This window comes from Protopterus annectens, chromosome 10.part0, assembly GCF_019279795.1.
Source record: "Protopterus annectens isolate FY-2018-M chromosome 10.part0, PAN1.0, whole genome shotgun sequence".
Lineage (NCBI taxonomy): Eukaryota > Metazoa > Chordata > Ceratodontiformes > Protopteridae > Protopterus > Protopterus annectens.
In genome coordinates this window covers 1,072,902,653-1,072,923,723 of record NC_056744.1, presented here as the reverse complement: position 1 = coordinate 1,072,923,723, position 21,071 = coordinate 1,072,902,653, and the positions used below count along the sequence as shown (strand labels likewise).

At 40.0% G+C, this 21,071-nt stretch overlaps 1 protein-coding gene across 1 annotated transcript in view; it reads right to left on the bottom strand.

The window, feature by feature from the left end:
- The window catches only part of MOB3C (MOB kinase activator 3C), an 810,703-nt gene that overhangs the window by 668,786 nt on the left and 120,846 nt on the right, over positions 1 to 21,071 (bottom strand). The gene's annotated exons all lie outside the window — the stretch shown is intronic.

The window sequence follows — 21,071 nt, the reverse complement described above, 5'->3', positions numbered from 1 at the left end:
TGATTTTGGTTCCACTGTGCTCAAGACTCTGTTCCAATGAGCCACCCAGGACTAAGGTGCTAGGGACGCTGTCCCAACCAGCAAGAATGAAGGCGAGAGAGACAACTTAACATTAAGAAGCTATGTACTTACCATAACGTTCCATGTTAGTTGTCTTCTTCTCGCCTTCTTTCTTGCATCGCACCCTCCATCCCCCTAGCCTAGCTGGACTGAGAAGAGTCCTCCAACGGGTCTTGTCACTGGCTGAGTCTTTACCAATTATGTCCTCTACCTTTTTCCTTCAGCCCTGTAGCTGAAGTTTTGCTATTGGGACGGTTGTCCTCTTGTATTATGATGGTGTTAGGTCTTCCAAACGAGATCTGGGGGTCTAGCACCAGGCATTGTGGGATATAGGGAGGTCTCGAGCCAGTAAGTAGCTCTCAATCATTAGAAAATGTCCGAGTCCAACCAACAAGAAAGAAGGCGAGAAGAAGACAACTAACATGGAACGTTATGGTAGGTACATAACTTCTTATTAATGACTCAAAAGGTAGCATATGCTCTCCTTTAGTTTCAAAATATAAGAAGCCCACTGGTTATAGTCTGACCACAGGCAACTGCATTCATTTTTATATTACTGAAGCTGCAGTGCCTTATTAAGAACAATACACTCCTCAGTGTGCCATTCTTTGGATATGTTAAGCAACTGAGGCCTCCTCTACCACTGTTGTTGGTAGTTGATGTGGATAAAAAGATCCCATGTTATTTATCAAAAAGAGTAGGGTTTTTATTTGATTTCAACAAATCTCAATAATTACATGATATTAATGTATTTCAAACATGCCAATGTTGTACAAAAGAACGTCTTTCCAAACAAGTATATTCCATATCCCATATTTTTGTCATATAACACCTGATTTTCCAAAAAGATATACACCAGTGTAAGTGTAATAGATAAAGTAAACAGCTTAGATGTTCATGTGCCATAAAAAACTAAATCACTAGTTAAATCAATAGAAACAACTAGTGCTCATATTGTGTAACTGTATTAAACAGTTTTTAAATCAATTACATTCAATAAAAATATTACCAATATTTTTTAACAAACCATAAAATATACTTTTTTACCTATACCTATTAAGCTTTAATAAATATTTTTGTCCTAAATGCCAGAAAAAAAAATCCTCCATAAATATATATTAGTCTCATAGACACAGTCTTGTATGTAACCCTTTTAAAAGCTATTTAATGGTTCCCAAATAAATTCATAAAAAATGTCTCTATTACTACACCCACCCAAACAGGGAACTCTGAGTAATTGTACAGATAATTTCTGTGGTTTACTTTTTTAAGAAAATATCTCATTTCTACTTCTGTAGACCAACTTAATTTTATTTATTTTGTTTCAATCGATTGAATAATTGTTCGTAATAGGTAGTCATGCAAGGTTTAAAAGCTGTATTATTTGTCATCTTCAATAATGTTTGTAAAAATATCACATAGTAATGTAGAACTGGATGTATCATATTTAATGTACTATCCTGCTTATGTCTATATAAAATACCTCTTTTTAATGGGGTTTAATCTATTTCTATGTACACCTGAAAAAATACCTAGAAGTTTAGTCTCTAATTTTTCTGGAGCTTTATAACTTCCTAATGGAAATATAAATGTTTCAATAACTGTACTTTTTTTTTTACAACTCATAGAAAATATTTTTCAATTTTTTTAATTTTACTCAATATAACTTGCAAATTTCTTCTCATTGGTCTTAACCAATGTCAACAGAACCAAACCGAATTCCTAATATAGAAAAGTGTCTTTGGAGAAAGAAATCCTCTGTATCACTCCTTCAAAGCCATATTGAAACTCTTTTTATAATTAATATATAATTGTAGAAACTGTGATGTGGATTTCATTACTTTAATAAAGACTGAAAACAGTCAGCCTTAATAGTACATAATAATATATCATCTGCATATTTCACCAGTGGTTGGAAATGTAAATGTATTGTAGACATTTGCATGCGAGTTTAATACAACACTGTAATCAAGAATAGACCAAATAAAAGCATATGTAACTGGCACCCTTGTTTTATGCCTCTCTGTACGGGTATTAATCCACTTAAAAAAAGATTGATACACAGTTTTGCATATCAGTTTTCATAAACATCTTTAATCTAACTCATTAGCTTTGTGGTAAGACCTAATGCTGATAAAATATATATTAATTGTTCATGAAAAATAGAAGAAATGTCTAATCTACATGGTAACCCATATTCTTCATTATGATAAACTCTTCTCTTGTACTCTTTTATAGTCCATAATATTCCAGATACACTGAAGTTACTGGTTAGTCCCTGTATTTCTGCTGGTAAGCAGGGTGTCAATAAATGTTTTGTTCTTTGTTAAAACATATATGCTGATAATATACAGTTCCAATTAAGCAGTGAAATAGGCCTCCAGTAACCGAGATTCTCTATTGCCTTCTCTTAAAGACACACAAGACTGTTTCATGTCAACAGACACTCCCTGAAAAACCCATTCATGCATGACTTTGGTTAGTAAGCATATTTGTCAGTCTTCTAACATTTTTTTAGAAAAAACAAGGTATCCCATCTTCTCCTGGGGAAGACATAATTCAAACCTTCCTAAGAGAGAATTTTAATTCCACAGATGAAAAAGGTTTATCCAGTATTACTTGATTATTAAAAATCCATAGAACAAGTTTTATATGTTGTGAATTATCATCTGTAATTTTGGTATGTTTCTTCATATAGTACAGCTCTGCTTGTCATACAAGTTGTGTACATGTGTAACTATAGCCCTATTCTCTTCTGGTCTTACATTCATCTATTTCAGATTATAAAACCATTTTTTTAGAAAAAACAAGGTATCCCATCTTCTCCTGGGGAAGACATAATTCAAACCTTCCTAAGAGAGAATTTTAATTCCACAGATGAAAAAGGTTTATCCAGTATTACTTGATTATTAAAAATCCATAGAACAAGTTTTATATGTTGTGAATTATCATCTGTAATTTTGGTATGTTTCTTCATATAGTACAGCTCTGCTTGTCATACAAGTTGTGTACATGTGTAACTATAGCCCTATTCAATAATAATTCCTGGCATAACATTATTCTTTATTTTATCTGTAAGGGAAATGGAAATATTCCTTCTTCTGGTCTTACATTCATCTATTTCAGATTATAAAACCATTTTTTTAGAAAAAACAAGGTATCCCATCTTCTCCTGGGGAAGACATAATTCAAACCTTCCTAAGAGAGAATTTTAATTCCACAGATGAAAAAGGTTTATCCAGTATTACTTGATTATTAAAAATCCATAGAACAAGTTTTATATGTTGTGAATTACCATCTGTAATTTTGGTATGTTTCTTCATATAGTACAGCTCTGCTTGTCATACAAGTTGTGTACATGTGTAACTATAGCCCTATTCAATAATAATTCCTGGCATAACATTATTCTTTATTTTATCTGTAAGGGAAATGGAAATATTCCTTCTTCTGGTCTTACATTCATCTATTTCAGATTATAAAACCATAGTTCTACTTTTCCTCATTTTATTCTAGTAACTTAAAATAATTGTGTCATCTTTTAGTAAAACTGTTTTATCTTGTTCTTGCAATATATTTTGATGTTGTTTAAACTCCATCAGTTTACCTCTGGTAAAACACCATTTATTTTCCATTCAATTTTTTTCCCTTTAAAGAAAACAACCATTCTATCCAAGACGCTTAAGAAAATTTACAGTCTCTCCTAACTCTGTCCATGCAAGGTTTCATATGATACTGTGTGAAATACTTCCATATACATTATATGAATAAGATGTGTGAAAAGGAGCAATTTTTTTATTTTTCTTTCTCCAGACATATTCATAAAGCCATGTGATCTGAAAACAATTTCCTACAATCTAACATTCTCTTTTATACAAGCTGTTACTTGAAAAACTATTAATCTATTCATGCAGAGCAATTATTCCATTTTACAATTTTAAACATGTGGGTCTGTAGAGCTTAAATAATGTATTTAAAAGTAAATCTCTAAGCCAAATAAGCATCCCCTTAAAGTTCAAGCATGGTTCTAAACTGTCCCACAAATGCTTTCTTTTAGTTTAACTAGTATTTACAGCAAGATTTATTATTTTCTATCTACATCCCTGATATAGAACATCTAATATTAATACCCTGCTTGGATCCATCACATTACTGTATAACATTTTCATTTCTCTGTTCAAATATTCAGTGTCTAGGTCAAAACAGATATCTGTGCCAAAAGACTAACATCCTGTATTACATAAACATGCATCTGTACAAGTATGTTTTGTCAAAGAAACCCATTCAACATCTTGTAATAAACAACCATTACAATGCATTTTTTATCCATTGGGCTGTTCTTCATTTTCTAACAGGTTTAATTCAACTATTCATAAAATGTGTATTAAACTTTTCATATTCAAATCATATCTTCATCTTTAAACTTACTCTTTAGAGCTTCTCTACTTTTTTAAACACTGTTTGGTTGGGAGACAATACTGCTTCACCACAGTCACTACAGTACTTTCTTCTTGAAAATGCAAATCTACATTTAACTGAGTTTACAACTGACTTCACAGCATGGCCCCCTAAACCTGTGGATGAGTTCTGCCATGCTGAGAAAATTTATCCTTCAAAGGATCTAAATTAGAAATTTCACTTGATTTACATTTCATGCATTATTTTTTATGGAATCAACCACAAAATGTAAATTCCTACCATATTATGTACATTTTTTCCACAGTTAGCACTATTATGACCCTGTCTACCAGACTCAATTTGCAGATTAAACCAGGAAAGCTGAATCTAAAATAAACCACCTTTCCATATGAAAGCAATATTTAATTTGTACAGTATATCAGATTAAACATCTACTGCTTTTCACATAAATGACATTTAAATCATTAACAATAAAGTTTAAACGCTGAAGGGACAGGTTCATAATCCAGAGACTGCCCATGCTCTGGAATAGACTTCCCATACATGTCAAGCAGAGCACCTCACTGGCCCTCATCAAAAGAAATATTGATTAGTGGATGGGAATTAGAAAGTTCACCCGGAGGATCACTCCAGAGGCACTGGGAACTAACTTTGGGAAGCACGATGCCAGGGCACATCTACGGGCTAGGCTTGTAAAGGCTCCAGGGCCATTAGCCTAGTACACACCTATGAACCTATGAACCATTAAGAAGTTACAATACCTTCTCAGCATTAACTCATTCACTCCAAGGGAGATCAGGAAATTTGCACTGGAACTTCCAATGGATGGAGCCTAAGCATTTTGACAGAATCAAATTATGTCCTCCCATTTCAAACAAATATTCATATCTCTGAAACCATATGGTTATAAAAGTGTAAATGGCAAACTATTGAGCATAAACTATTTTATAGTGGTAGTATTCTTTAGGTTTTAGGTCTTAAACCGAATTATATAAGTCACAGTAAATACAGTAACTATTACATCTGTAATATTTTGTAAACAACTTACAATATCTCAGTAACCAACTCAAGTTACACACATACTGTCAGCAGAATTTTATTCATCTAGCTGAGAGCTTTCATATGGAGCTAAGTAGTTCTGTCTGTGTTATTTGGTTGTTGAGATATTTAGAAACGTGAAAATTATATCTATATAAATTAATATCATAACAGTTAATATCTATTTAACTGCACTAGACAGAGGTCAAATATGAATGCAGTTGAGTGTACCACTGTGCTAACATTAAAATGAAATCTTTTAAAACCTTGTACATGGTATATTTTTGAATTACTGATGCAAATATGGACAAGCAATATTTGAAGCCTAGAGGCGTCAGTAAGAGTTAACTCCAGACACACATGGAGGCATCACTCAGAAGTAATGAGATTGCGTCCTTAATTTTCCATAAATGTTTCAGAACATTATAATGCCAGCTTTATTCCTTTTTTTACATCTTCATGCAACAGAACAGTCCCCAGACTAAATTTGTATTTTACTTCTCTTATTTCGATGCAAATCATAAAGCTGGGACATTGACCAAGGGTAGTGCTTTATCATTTTTTCAAACCCAGTTAATATGTGCTGGAAAACAAATTAAATTTCTAAACTTAAATCATAAATAGATTCTCATGTAAAATGTACTAAAGCCCTCTCCTGTGGCATATTAATTTTAAGTGGAGCAATAAGTTCTCTTAAAAGTATCATCTGTCCATGGAGGCCTACGCTGTCACAAAATTAAATGAAGTAAGAATCCACATTGTTTTAAAGTGTTGGTAACTTGCTCAGACTCATTAATAGCATATCTGCTCTCAAAAACTTCAAGAAAGGATCTACTTCTTATACATCTTGGCTGCTTTACTTCTTATTGCTGCGAAGAGCCAATAAATTAAAAAAGGCTCTGCTGGTATTTATGCATTTTTGTACTAATTCCATTATCATCATGCATATGTACAAGAGGTTAAGTTTGGGAATTAGGATACAATCCAAAAATAAAAAGTTAAAAATACATAGGTAGAAATATTGATATCAATAACTGATAATTATGGCTAGGAATTGTTCTGGGAGCTGGAAGGAGCTTTTTTTCAAACACTTTTATATTACTTGTGACACAGGCAAATTTGCATTCATTTAAAAATAATCACACTATAATTAACAAAACAGACATTTTACTTCACATATACTGCTATATATCATATAACCTAAGCAACATTACATAAATTACTCAATTCCTGCGTGTTTTAAACAAAAAACGTGTTTATTAAATTATCACTTAGGTTCATAGGTTCATACTAGGCTATCTGCCCTAGGGCATTTATAAGCCTAGCCAGAGTGTGTTTGGCTTTTGCCACCCATTTTAAATGAATTTTGCTATGCCCTTTTTCGAGGATAGTATACTGTGCCTCTGTCTAACAGTGACACAGAAGTGATACCCGGGGTAAACCTACGATCTCCCATCCACTCATCAAGATTCCTCTTGAAGAGAGTCAATGAGGGACTCTGCCTAACCTGGACTGGGATTTTATTCCAGAGTGAAGGGAGCCTCTGGGTTATGAATCTGTCCCTCCAGCATGTCCTATTTATTTCAGTGCTGAGGTTCAAGTCTCTCAAGCACATAGCTCAATGGGATTTGGATTTGCTGAGGTACAGCATGTCCATCAATTCTGGGTTGGACATGGCTTTATACGTCAGGCACAGATCACCTCTGAGCAGGCGGTATGCCACTGAGTAGAGCTGGAGTTTCTTTAACCGGGCAGCATATGGCATCTGTTTGAGCCCTTTGATCCTCTTGGTGAGGTACTTTTGGGGTCTTTCCAGTTGCTGCAGTTGTCTGGTAAGGTACATCCCAAAAGGGGCATTGTACTCCATTATGGGCCTGATGAGGGATGAGTAAAGAGGCACGATGACCTCCCCTGATCTAGATGTGAATCCCTTCATGATTAGGTGGGCTATATAAAATGTTTTTCTAACCACTTTGGCCACGTGGTTTTCAAATGAGAGATTGCTATCAACTTGGGTCCCCAGGTCCCTAATTACTTCTTCCGTACTTAATGGATTACCACCTATGTGGTAATTTGTGGGCACTTTGTTTTTGCCAAAGGGGATGACTATACACTTTTTGGTGTTTAACTTGAGGCCATGGCTCTGGCACCAGTTGTCTGTTTCTATGAGGCCTTTTTGTAGGATGCTTGTGTTGGCTGGAGAGTCAATTATGGCGCCTAGTTTGCAGTCATCTGCGAACTTGGTCAGCCACAGTCCTTCCATGTTGGCCTGTACCTCTGAGAAATATATACCGAACAAGGGAGGTCCCAGGACTGAGCCTCATGGGATGCCACTTGTAACTGGTTTGGAGTCTGACAAGGCTCCAGCAATTCTAACCATGTGGGTTCTGTCCTTGAGCCAGTTTGCAACCCATCTAGTGACACAGGGATTTATATTTAAGCTGATGAGCTTATCTATAATGCCCAAGTGGGGTATTGTATCGAAGGCTTTTGCGAGGTCCAGGTAGGCTGTGTGGACCACCTTCCCCTTGTCAATGGCCTTGGTGACTGTTTCAAAGAAATCAACCAGGTTTAAGAGGCAGGATCTGCCCTTAACAAAGCCAAACTGGGTAGGATCCAGTGTCTGTTGGTCCCCAATATCTTTATTTATGAGGTCCATGATGATCCTTTCCATAGCTTTGCAGACCAAGCTTCAGGCTTATGGGGCGATAGTTTCCAGGATCCGTTGAGGTACCACCTTTGTGGAGAGGGGCGACTGTTGCTGTACGCCACTCTTTGGGTACATATCCTGTAGTAAGGCTGAGATTGAACAGTAGTTTTATGTTTGGGTTTAGCTCTTCTTGGAGTTCATGTAGGAAGCAGCCTGGGACACCGTCTGGTCCCACTGATGCTGTGTTTTTTGCTTTGAAGAGGGCGGCTCTTACCTGAGCATCTGAGATGTCAGGGGGGCAGCACTCTGCTGGGATAGATATTTGCCCTTTTGGTGTGGAGGGGGGGAGGAAGTTTGCGCTGAACCTGTCAGCTAGGATGTTGGCAATGTCTGTGGGTTCGGTGTATTTTTTGTCATTTTGGACTAATTCTGAGCATATCTGGGAATCCCCACCCAGGTTCCTAACATAACTAAAGAAAGCCTTGTGATTATCCTTAGCGTCCTGTGTAATTTTTCTCTCGAAGCTGGCCTTAGACGATTTTATGAGTGCCCATAGTTTTTTGCTAATACTGATCAGAGAGGCCTTCCCCTTTTTGGGATTTTGCTCTATCATGTAGTAGCTTCCTCCTTCTATTGTATAGTTTGTTTATGGCTGGGGTCCACCAGACAGGACGCCTGCCTTTGGAGGATTGGGTCTTGGTTTTATTTGGGATTGCATGATCCATGCATTCCTGAAGGTGTTCATAGAATGCATTTATAAAGGATTCTGCGATCTGGGCCGTATTTTCCACAGGCCCGGGGGCTTTGAAGGATTCCACCTCGGTTTTGAGGAGTGTGAAATTTGCTTTAGAGAAGTTTTTCACTGTGGTTTTCTGGGCAGGGGGTGGGGTCGGGATGTGAATATCCAGTGAGATTAGTTTATGGTCTGATCTCACCAGTGAGGGATACACTTCTAGTTTGGAGCATAGAGCCCCCATGTTGGTGATGATCAGGTCCGGTATGTTTTCCCCTCTTGTGGGAGTGGTAACAAGTTGTTCTATAGCATTTGAGTTTATAAATTCTAGGAACCTTTGTGCTAGGGTGTTGGAGCTAGAATAATGCTCCCAGTCTATGTTTGGGTAGTTGAAGTCGCCCAATATAATGGTGTTTGGAGAGACCTTCATATTTTCCAGTGTTCTCAGGGAGGCCGAGTGGGGTTCCTGGGTTTGGGAGGGTGGTTTGTAGCAGGCTATAAACTGGAAGGCAGTTTTACCCACTGTTAGTTGCACATGGATATTCTCTGATACTTTGTGCTGTGCCACCAACCTGGAGGTGTGGGTATCTTTGACAAATATTGATACTCCCCCTACTTTTGTGGTTCGGTCCAAGTTTTGGGGCTGAAAAGCATGGTATGAGGTATAACCTGGTAGTGCTGGGGTGCTCTTGGGAGCCCTGAACCAGGTTTCAGTTACTGCACAGATATCGATGTTCTCCATGCTAAGGAGAATTTCGAGTGCATGCATCTTGAGGTTTAGACTTCTGGCGTTGAGTAGCATTACTCTTAGTTTCTTATCCCTTGTGATACCTATGGAGGTGGGTTTGTCTTTTGAGCCTTGCCTAAAAAAGACACTATGGGGGTGGCAAGAGCCTTTGCCAATATCCGAAAGCCCAGGGGTGACAGGTGCAAGCCGTCCCTAGCGAAGCATCGTGGCTTGTCGAGCATGTCATCCCAGGCTGACAGACATTGGATCCCCTTTGAATGACACCAATACTTAAGCCAATTGTTGAAATTGATCATCTTGTCTTCATATTGTGGCATCATTCTTGGTGAGGGTAAGATGCTTCTCAAGGTCAGGGTCATACCGGCCTGGGCTACATGCTCAGAGAGCTCCTCTATGTCTCTTTTCATGTAGTCCAGGGAGGTACATCTCAGGTCATTCACACCAGCATGGACAATGACTGAGTCATATTTGTACTTGCCTTGGAGTGACCTGAGTGCTTGTGTTATGTGGCGGATCCTAGCGCCTGACAGGCAGCTCACCATGACCTTCTCCTTGTTCACCCTGGTGAGTGGGATGTCAGTGTGCCTGACGATAGAGTCACCTATTACAAGTGTATCAGGTGTGTTGTTTAGCCTTAAGGGCTGTTACTGTTCGGCACACTGGCTTTGTGAGCTATGTGTTGCACGTGTTTTGTTTTGGGGTAGCGGTTGCTTGGGTGTCTGCTTTGGAGGTCTCTGCTGCTTAGGCAGATTTTTATTTAGAGCCTTAGAGTATGTTTTTGTGTGTTTATGTGTTTGGTTTGCTGTCATGGTAGGTCTATGTGAGACTGGAATTGTGGTGAGTGTGGTTTCCTTCTCCTCCTGACTGGTTACGGCAGTACTGAGTTGAGAGAGCTTAGCCACCAGTTTGGCTATATGGTTGGATCTCTCACATGTGTTGGAATTTGTTGGGAGGAGGAGAGGGTTGTCTGTGTACATGAGGCAGTTGTAACATTGCCTCCAGATTCCCAGATTCACCAGCTGGACCGGAGAGGAGATTGACAACTGACCTTTGGACATTCTAGAATAGTATTGGGAATTCCTTTATAATTGAAAAAAAGGGCCAATGGGGAACAAGGTACTCAAGGGGTGTTTGTGAGGGGGTAGTGCTTTTAATTTTTTAGTGCTGACTTATATAATTGCTTTAGTGAGCAAGTGTCAGGCTTTAGAGTAGGAATAGGGTGTTTATTATGAGAACTAGATCAGTTCTAAGGGAAAAAGTGAAGAGCAGACTTTGTGGAGCCGAGAATGGTTTAAACCTAATTAAGCGGAGCTGCCCAATGCTGCGCTATGTGCAAAATCGCGCAAAGCTGCGCCAAAGTGGGTTTTATACAGGGGGACTTGAAAGAGCTAGAAATTGGCCCAAAACGGCAAATAGACTATCAGATTCTTGTGCTGGGAACACTCCTCCAGGGATAGATAGGCTGCTCTAAGCTCCCCACTGCCACTGGTGAACAAAGAAGCCTTCCTTTATCCAAGAAAGGAAATGGGCAACCCAGGAACTTTCCAAAAGCCCAGAATACAGCAAAGCCTGTATTTGGACTACTCTAGGTCAGGAAAGACAGGAAACAAGGATAATTTTTTTGTTTTTTTTTCTTTTTTGCAACAAACAGCAGGAAAATGCAATAAATATGTAACACAGGCTAGCACACTTGAGTGTGTAGCCTCAACAGGTAAATGCAACAAACAGGACAAACTTTAAAGGTGAAGGTGCAAAAACAACTTTAAACAGTTTAAAACAGTTCAAGAAGCAGAAATTCTTGCAGTTTAGCTAGATCGGACAGTCACCCAGGTAGTAGCAGGGAAAAAAAACACTTATCAGGTTAGCAGTCACTCTTTTAGCCTCTCTGCTGCTAGCACCACTCTGCAGGACCACGAGGAGCATGGCTGAGTAGTAACAAGTGCAAAAACCGTGCCAAAGCGGGGTTTTATACAGGGGGACTTGAAAGAGCTAGAAATTGGCCCAAAACGGCCAATAGACTACCAGATTCTTGTGCTGGGAGCACTCCTCCAGGGATAGATAGGCTGCTCTAAGCTCCCCACTGCCACTGGTGAACAAAGAAGCCTCCCTTTATCCAAGAAAGGAAATGGGCAACAAAGGAACTTTCCAAAAGTCCAGAATACAGCAAAGCCTGTATTTGGACTACTCTAGGTCAGGAAAGATGGGAAACAAGGATAATTTTTTGGTTTTTTTTCTTTTTTGCAACAAACAGCAGGAAAATGCAGTAAAAACTTACTACATAGACAATCATATATTTATATAAATGAAAAAGTTTTGTACCTACCATAAATGTAGATGTCCGATCGACATGCAACTGCAGTCATAACATGTGGGTTGTCCTGCCTCAGGCAGCCCTCGTTCGGCCGGATTCCAAAGTCTGGGTCCGACGTCGGCTGATGTCGCATTTCTCTCCGACGTCAGTGCGGCTGGAGTATATAAGCATCAGCCGACACCATTTTCTTCAGTGTTTCTTGCCCCAGATGCCAGGTGCCCTCCAAGGAAGGCTGTAATCAAATTGGAAGACAAAAACAGAATTCCAAACAAATAAATGAGCAATAAAACAAATACACCATAACAGATATCCCCAGCTAAGAGAAACAGGGATAGGAGTGGACCCTAGGCATAGAGGGGTATGGAGGGAGGAAAATCGACTGCAGTTGCATGTCTATCGGACATCTACATTTATGGTAGGTACAAAACTGTACTATGTCCTTCAAGAATGCAACTGCAGTCATAACATGTGGGTAGAATACCATAGCTTAGCTGGGGAGGAGGTATGCTCTAGGAAAGAGATGGTGTGGCAATCAAACCCTGCAGGACTGCCAAGCAAAGCCTGCTCTGGATCTGGAATATAGAGGGAGATTGTAGTGTTTGGAGAATGTATGCACGGAGCTCCATGTAGCAGCTTCTAGAATGTCCTTGGTAGGCACCCCTCTTAAAAATGCTGTAGAGGTGGCTGTAGCTCTGGTGGAATGTGGTCTGACATTGGCTGGAACAGTCTTTCCATGAAAGGAATAACAGAATCTGATGCAATGTCCAATCCATTTAGAAATAGTCTGTTTTGAAATTGCTTTTCCTTGGACTGCAGGGGCGTAAGCTACAAAAAGTTGTTCAGATTTCCTACTGGCCTTGGTTCTGTCCAGGTAATATCGAAGTTGTCTGTGAATGTCCAAGGTATGCAAAAGTCTTTCCCCCTTATTCTCAGGATTGGGGAAGAAAGCAGGCAGATGAATGGCTTGATTTAGAGAAACCCTAGATACCACCTTTGGCATAAAAGTAGGGTTGGTCCTTAATGAAACCCTGTCTCTGTGAAAAATAATAAGGGTGGTATTGCCATTAGGGCCTGTAGCTCCGAAACCCTTCTTGCTGAGGTAATTGCCAACAGGAAAGCTGTCTTCCATGAGAGAAATTGCAAGTCAACTGAAGCTGCTGGCTCAAAAGGAGGTAGAGTCAGTTTTTCTAAGACAAAATTGAGGTCCCAGGCTGGCACTGGAGCCTTTCGTGGTGGCTTAATGTTCTTGATTCCCCTGAGGAATTGTCTTAGTAAAGGGTGAGAGAAAACAGGAGGATCAATGTTGTATCTAGCTGAAATAGCAGATGCATGTATCTTTATAGAAGAATATGAGAGGCCGTTCTTTAACATATCTGCCAAATATTCCAAGATAAGTGGGATGTTCAGTAATGATGCATCATGTCCCTTGCTGGTATTCCAATAGCTGAATCTTTTCCACTTTGCTAAGTAAACCTTTCTGGTGGATGGCCTTCGAGCCTCTGTTAGTATCCGCTGAACTTCCTTGGAAAGAGATAAGCTGAAGTTATTTATGGGATCTCCCAGGCTGTTAGCTGCAGTGTCTGAAGGTTTGGATGCAGTGTTTCGAAATTGTGTTGAGTCAAAAGTAGAGGCCACTGAGGGAGGGCCCACCTCCTGGTGTGACATATGCTCTGTAGTAGTGGGTACCAGTGTTGTCTTTGCCAGTCCGGAGCTATTATGATTCCCTTGGGCTTCTCTGCTTTGATCTTTAGTAATACTGAGGACATCAGTGGCAGAGGTGGGAATGCATAGATTGCTAGGGAGTTCCAGTTGAATGAGAGGGCATCTATTTTCCAAGCTTTTGGATGGTATGTCCTTGTGCAAAATTTTGGTAGAAGATGGTTGAGGTGAGAGGCAAATAGGCCCACTTCTGGCTTGCCCCATGTCGAGGTGAGTTGTCTGAAGGCCTTCGGATGTAACCTCCACTCGTGTGGATCTGTGAAATTCCTGCTTAGGCTGTCCGCCAACACATTGTCTTTTCCTGGAACAAACTGGGATTGTAACTGGATGTTTAGGCTCAGTGATTTCTCCCAAAGCTGCATTGTCAGTCTGCAAAGAGGGTAAGAGTGGGTGCCCCCCTGCTTGTTTATGTATCACATCACAGTGGTGTTGTCTGTCCGTATCATTAAATGGCCTTGCTGGAGTTGGTGTTGAAAAGCCTCGATGGCATGCATTACTGCCAGCATTTCCTTTTGGTTTATATGCAGATGTGTTTCCTTTGGAGACCATTGTCCTTGTATACACCTGCCTTCCATGTGCGCCCCCCCATCCAAGGTCTGAGGCGTCTGTAGTCATGGTCTGTGTTATCAGTGGTTTTTTGAATGACATACCTGTGTTTTCCTGGCTCACCAAGGCCCACCATAGGAATTCCTTTTGCAGGCATGGAATGAGTGGTATGATTGTCTCCAAGTTGTTGCTGTGTTGAGACCAAATGCTTTTTAGGTACCATTGAAGCTTTCTCATGTGTAGTTTTGCTAATGGAACCAGTAGAATGCAGGATGCCATGTAACCCAGGGCCTGTAGGAATCTCCTTGCAGTCATCTGGGTGAGTTTTGCTAAGCCTTTGAAATAATGAGTTAACTTCTCTTGCTTGTCTTCTGTCAGGTAAGCCATCTGAGAGGCTGTGTCTAGTTTGGCTCCTAAGAAGATTATTTGCTGGGATGGCTGCAGTCTTGACTTTTGGAAGTTGACTGTGTATCCCAGAGCTTGAAGTAATCGTATGACATAATCCAGGTTTTTTGTCAACATCAATTTGTCGTCCGCTTGTATGAGGCAGTCGTCCAGGTACGGGTAAATTTGTATACCCTGGAGCCTGCAATGAGCAATTACTGAAGCCAGGCATTTTGTAAATACTCTGGGCGCAGTAGATAAGCCAAATGGCAATGCTGAGAATTGATAATGCTCTGGCCCTGCAAGAAATCTGAGGTATCTTCTGCAGCTGTGTCTGATAGGGACATGAAGGTATGCCTCCTTGAGGTCCAGAGTAATCAGCCACGACTCCTTGCCCAGCATGGGAAGGAGATGCTGTAGAGTCAGCATTTTGAACTTTGGTACTATGAGAAAGGTGTTTAATGCGGACAAGTCCAGTATTGGTCTCCATTGAGATTCTTTTCTTGGAACAAGGAACAGTCTTGAGTAAAACCCCTGTTCTTGTTCTTGTTGTGGAACTCTTTCTATTGCTTTCATTCGAGTCAGCAGAGTGATTTGCTTGATAGCCTCTGCCCTTTGATTCTGTGGTAGGTTTGGCATGCCTTGTTTTCTTGGTAAGGTATGGAAATGAAACCTGTACCCTCAGTCTATAATGTCCAAAATCCATTTGTCCTTTGTCAGTCTGTGCCAGTTTTCTGCAAACAGAGATAATTTCCCACCCAAGGGAGCTTCTAGTTGTTCCCTGGTAGGCGGTAGTAGAGGAAAGTCATTGAGTTTGTGGTTGTTGGGCAGGTGAAACCCCTGCGTCACTTCTTTGGTTTCCTGGCTGCCATTGTCCCCTGTAAGGTCCTCTGTATTGGCCTCTTCCTCGCCACGCCTGTCCTTACCCCTTTGAAACTTTTCTGGATTAGGAAAGGACCAGTTTTTGAAGGCCAATTCCTACTGAATCTGGGGGGTTGAACCTGGAGGAAATCTTTCACAGTCTGAACTGATTTTGCTTTTTCTTCGATGGTCTTTAACACATCCTTAGCATTTGCACCAAAAAGCTTGTTCTTTTCCAAAGGTGCATCCAGAAGTTTTGCTTTTACATGATCTGGTAGAGGTTGATCTTTTAACCAAGCATGTCTACGAATCACTGCCCCTGTCATAGCTGCCCTACATGAAGCTTCCAGTGCATCATATCCACACTGCAGGATGTGATTGCTTACTTGCTGAGTGTTATGTACAGCTTCCTGCAAAGTCTTCCTGTCTAAAGGATCAGGAGAAGCTAATGTTTTTTGTAAATCTTCTAAGAGATAATCCTGATATTGTAACATATGAAAAAGGCAATTTAAAGCTCTCATAGATAAGGTAGTGGATGTGTAAACCTTTTGCCCCATCTCTCTAATGACCTTGCTTCCCTGTTGGAGGGCAAAGGATTTTTTAGAGGTGGAGGCTGAAACTCCTTTAGGCCCCTGTGAAATAGTTTCCAAATCAGCAGTATGGGCCCTGAATAAATGGGAATGAGTTTCTGGGACCCTGTAATACCTGTCTGGCTTTGCTGGAGCAGGAGGAAGAGAATCAGGGGTAGCACTAGAGTCAGAATACAAATCATCCAGAACATCAAGTACAGGAGGAATAGCTAAGGGCCTGTGCTGAGGCTTCTTAAGGAAAGTCCTAAGGCGTTTCCTAGAATCAGAATATTCCTGACCCTGCCACTTGAAATGTTCCCTCATGGTGTGCAGAACTTCCCCAAAAGAAATATCCTCAGGAGGGGAGGCCGAAGGGATGGAATCTTCTGCATCCGAGTCCTCATAGGTCTGGAAGAGCTCTTCCTGGCTATCAAGAGTGGACAGAGCCCTCAGAGTCTTCATCTGAAGGAGTAGGATCAGAGGGTTCAACCCGGGGCCTTTTATCAGGAGGAGGCTGGGATGCTCTCTCAGGATGGGCCTGTGAACCTCTAATCATGGAAATTAAATCAGCAGCCATGGACATAATTTGTGTCTCCGGAGTCGGCTGAGGTAAGGATTTAGAAGTAATATGCTTAGTTTTGCTGGCTGCCTTCGCCCTAGTGTAGGCCTTAATGGACATGGCCATAGGAGGCCTGGCAGCTCCACGTGCAGGAGTGACCTTGTCTACAGCAATGGTCTCAGGCATTTCCTCGGTTTCGGTATCCGGAGGAAAGTCTATAACTGGCGTCGGAGTAATGTCTGGAATCGGAGTCGTCGGTAATGCGGTGTCTTCGGTTTGGAGCGGTGGAGAGACCGTCTCAGAGGGAACCGGAGCACTCGCGCTAGGTTTTGGCATGGAGTTGGTGGTAGACGCGGGCCGAGGATGTCGGTCCCGGTCTTTTCGCTTTTTGGGAGTTTGCGATGTCGGAAGATCCGACGGCATGGTGTAACAAATTTATCGCCGAAAAAATCTTCAGCGAACTCCGCCCGGCGCCTGAGAGTGCGCTTGTTGAAGTGAGCACAGGCTACTCAGGCCGAGACGTCGAGGTCTGGGCCCAGGCAAGGGAGGCAGAAAGAGTGGAAATCCTTATGAGGTATTTGTTTACCACAAAAAAGACAATTGTTAACTTTTTCAGTAATTTCTGGCAACGGCTGAGGCAAGAAAAGGTCCCCAACGGGGTACTTAGCTTTTTTGATGACTTCGGTATCGTAGAATACAGGAGCTGACCGACCGGCACTTGCGAACTGCTTCTGCTTCAGGCACCGTGCGGCAAGAAAGACTGAAGAAAATGGCGTCGGATGATGCTTATATACTCCAGCCGCTCTGACGTCGGAGAGAAATGCAACATCAGCCGACGTCGGACCCAGACTTTGGAATCCAGCCGACCGAGGGCTGCCTGAGGCAGGACAACCCACATTTTATGACTGCAGTTGCATTCTTGAAGGACATCAAACCACACCAACACAATCCTAGTTGCAAGCATTTTACATCACAAAGCATACTGACACAGAAGGAGCTATTATAACAATAATAGTTTAAATAACTGTCTTGCAGGCAACAAAAACTATAAACAAACAGCAGCAGCAACAAACAAGTCAGTGCAATTGATTTGGAAGTAAAATGGCGTGCCTACAAACAGCAGCAGCAGTAACAGACAGCTCAGTGTGGCGTAGAGCCAAGTTGCATTACAAGTAGCAAAACATTGCAACGGACAAGATGAATGTGGGTAATGTTGGATTTGTTTGTGTCTTTCGGCTTTTCCCGGTTAGGGGTCGCCACAGCGGAACTCTGGTCCGCTAATGTTGGATAATAGTTATAAATACTTTAAAATAAACTAAATGCATCTATCTGTATTCTGCAACAAACCCAGCTGCTGCAGCAAGGTCTAATCTGATTGGATCCTATCAATCCAGAATCAGTGTGACACAAGGATCTGCAGTACAAAGAAACCCAGTGAACAGAGTAGAACATCCTGCAATGAAGCAATATTTCACTAATTAAAACTACCCTTGTATGTCACAAACAGTCAGAAAAACAACTGTAAATGAAGTATGAAGCAAGAATAATGCCCAGAAATCCAGAATATTTCAACTTTCCCTAATAAAGATAACTAGAATCTTAATTGATTTGTATATTTAGGAACTATTTTCTATGTAGTATGAATTCTTCTTAGCAGGCACTCAGCAAGGTGCTAGAAGACCATTCCTAATAAGGGAGGTTGTTGGAGCACATTTTTTGTTTATAAATGTTAGGAATACTCAATTGTGTTTTATCCCACATGGCGGATCTTCATACATGCTAAATATACTAACTTGAAAAATTTAGGCACAAGGTATATTTACAAAGTTCTTTGTTGAATATTGTCTATTTTCTAATTCAGCTCACAAGGAGATAGTGAAAAAGCACTTGGCTGCTAGTATGTTCAGACATCAGGAGGTCATAACAGCAGTTGTATAGAGAAGGAAAATTGAATTATGTTTTCACAGATGTAAAATGCATCATCACATGGTTATGCATGCCAGGAGAAAAACTGCAACCACAGGTGTAGAGGCACTCCTGGTATGATTTTGTTTCATGGGGGGGCGCTGATTTACGAGATACCAGTTAGGGTCGGTGAAACGGAAGAACGACAGCCCCATGAGACAGGGCAAGAATGCACGCAGATAGTAAGAGGAGTTTTAAATCTCTCTTCTTTTGTGTTAACTGACTTTCATATATCCCTTTTATCTAAGGGTTTGAACTTTATACCAGTTGGAAAGTTGGACTTAGTCAATGTTATCACTGACCTTAAAATGTTTGTAAGAACTCTTAATCTAAAATTGTTATTTAATAATAGCGATGATTTTAGTGGTTCTTGTAAGAAGAGAAGTACATTTATTCCTTTAAATGTACCCATTACTGTTGCATTCCATGATGTCTGTATAGCTGACCTTAGGGCACACTTTAATTCTCGTGTTATGGAACTGAGTTACAATTTGAGCTATGAAGAATATTTAGCTTTGGAATGTTTGAAATGTAATGAAAATATTATTATCAAACAGGCAGATAAAGGTGGCATTATTGTCATTATGGATAGGGTTTGCTATAATTCTTCGGTGGAGAAATTGCTTTTGGATCCTCTGGCCTTTAAAAAGATTAGTTTACTTGATGTTAAGAAGTGTATTACTGGGATTAATCTATGTATTTATGACTTACAGCTTAGCAATAGTATTGATTTAGAATTATTTCACTTTTTTTCTGTACCTTGCCCGGTTATACCGCAACTGTATGGGCTCCCAAAAGTGCATAAGTGTGTACTGGATCCTCCAATCAATGAGACCCATTGTCTCTGGCAATGGATGGGTCGCTGAGCCTATATCAGTATATCTTCAGAAACAACTGTTCCCATTATTGGAAAAATGCAATTTTGTTCTCAAGGATACCGGTGACTTTTTGACCAAATTGTCTGCATGGTATTTTTCTACTGATGTACGTAACATGGATGAATACTTATTTGTTACATTGGACATTGTTTCTTTGTTCACTGTTATCCCTAATATTTATGGTATAGATTCCATCAGGGAATTTTTAACAGCTAATAAATCCCTGACTACGGATTTTGTACAGAATATATGTCTCCTTTTAGACTTGATATTGAATAATAATGTGTTTATATTCAATCAACAACCATATCTGCAGATTAATGGGGTTGCAATGGGCACCCCGGTAGCCAACACGTATGCCAACTTAGTGTTGTACCAGTGGGAGTTGCAAAACCTACATGATGGGACTAACTTTTTTGACACGCACGTTGTATTTTATCAACGCTTTGTTGATGATTGTTTTTTAATTTGGAAAGGCCCTACTGCTAGTTTAGAACAATATGTATCACGTTTAAATTCCACTACTTCTTTTTTGAAGTTTAAATCGTGTATAACTAGTAATGAGGCTTCATTCTTAGATGTTAAACTTTTTTTGAATAATGGTCTACTTAATACTGCTATTTATAAGAAGGAAACATATATTGGGAGGTACTTGCATGCTAGTAGCATGCATGCCCCGCATGTACTTCGGGGCGTTGTTAGATCCCAGTTTATCAGGGCTAGCAGACTTAATACAGATGATGCTATATTTAATGTACAATTATATGAGATGTGTCAAGATTTTTCCAATAGTGGCTATGATGATATCATCTTGATGGAACTTAAAAATTATGTTATTCATAATAGGCATTCTCTATTTCCACCCTATTTTAGGAATGCACGATTTTTGGAGAGGGAGACCCAAATTGTCACAACACAAGGTGTCACTACTTGTAATAAAATTAGATATGTTACCAGTTTTGGTAACAGAACTGCTTTTGTTAAACAAACAATATATAAATATTGGCCTGTGTTGATGGTGTCTCCGGATATCTTCAAAATGTTAGGTAATAAACCGTTCTTTAGTTATAAAAATATGAGGAACCTTAAAAGCATGCTATGCTATAAGGATTTCCATTACATTACTCCTACATGTCCTGCTAGGCCTATATGTACTGATTCTCATTTTGGCACTTTTAGATGTCATAATTGTTCCTGCTGCTCTGATTTGGTTGATGGTTTGGGTTCTGGTATGTTTATTCATCCGAAAACGAAGCGTACATACAAATTTAGTCTAAGAGCTACATGTGTTTCAACTAATGTGGTGTACATGGCAACGTGTGTTGCCTGTTCCTCCTACTACATTGGTAAAACTACTCGCAGACTTAAGGATAGGATTATTGAACACAAGTCAGAAATTAGGAGACATTGTGCCAATAATGCTCTATTTAAACACATAGAGTCTAATGGTAGTGTGCATGAGTTTAGATTTAGGGTTATAGACTCAATAGCTCCCTTGAAACGTGGTGGAGACATCAATAATTGTCTTGAGACCAAGGAGTACCAATGGATTGTACATCTGGAAGCTGACTGTCCTCCTGGTATTAATAATACCGTTAGCATTAAACCTATTCTTGTCAGACTACAGCACAATG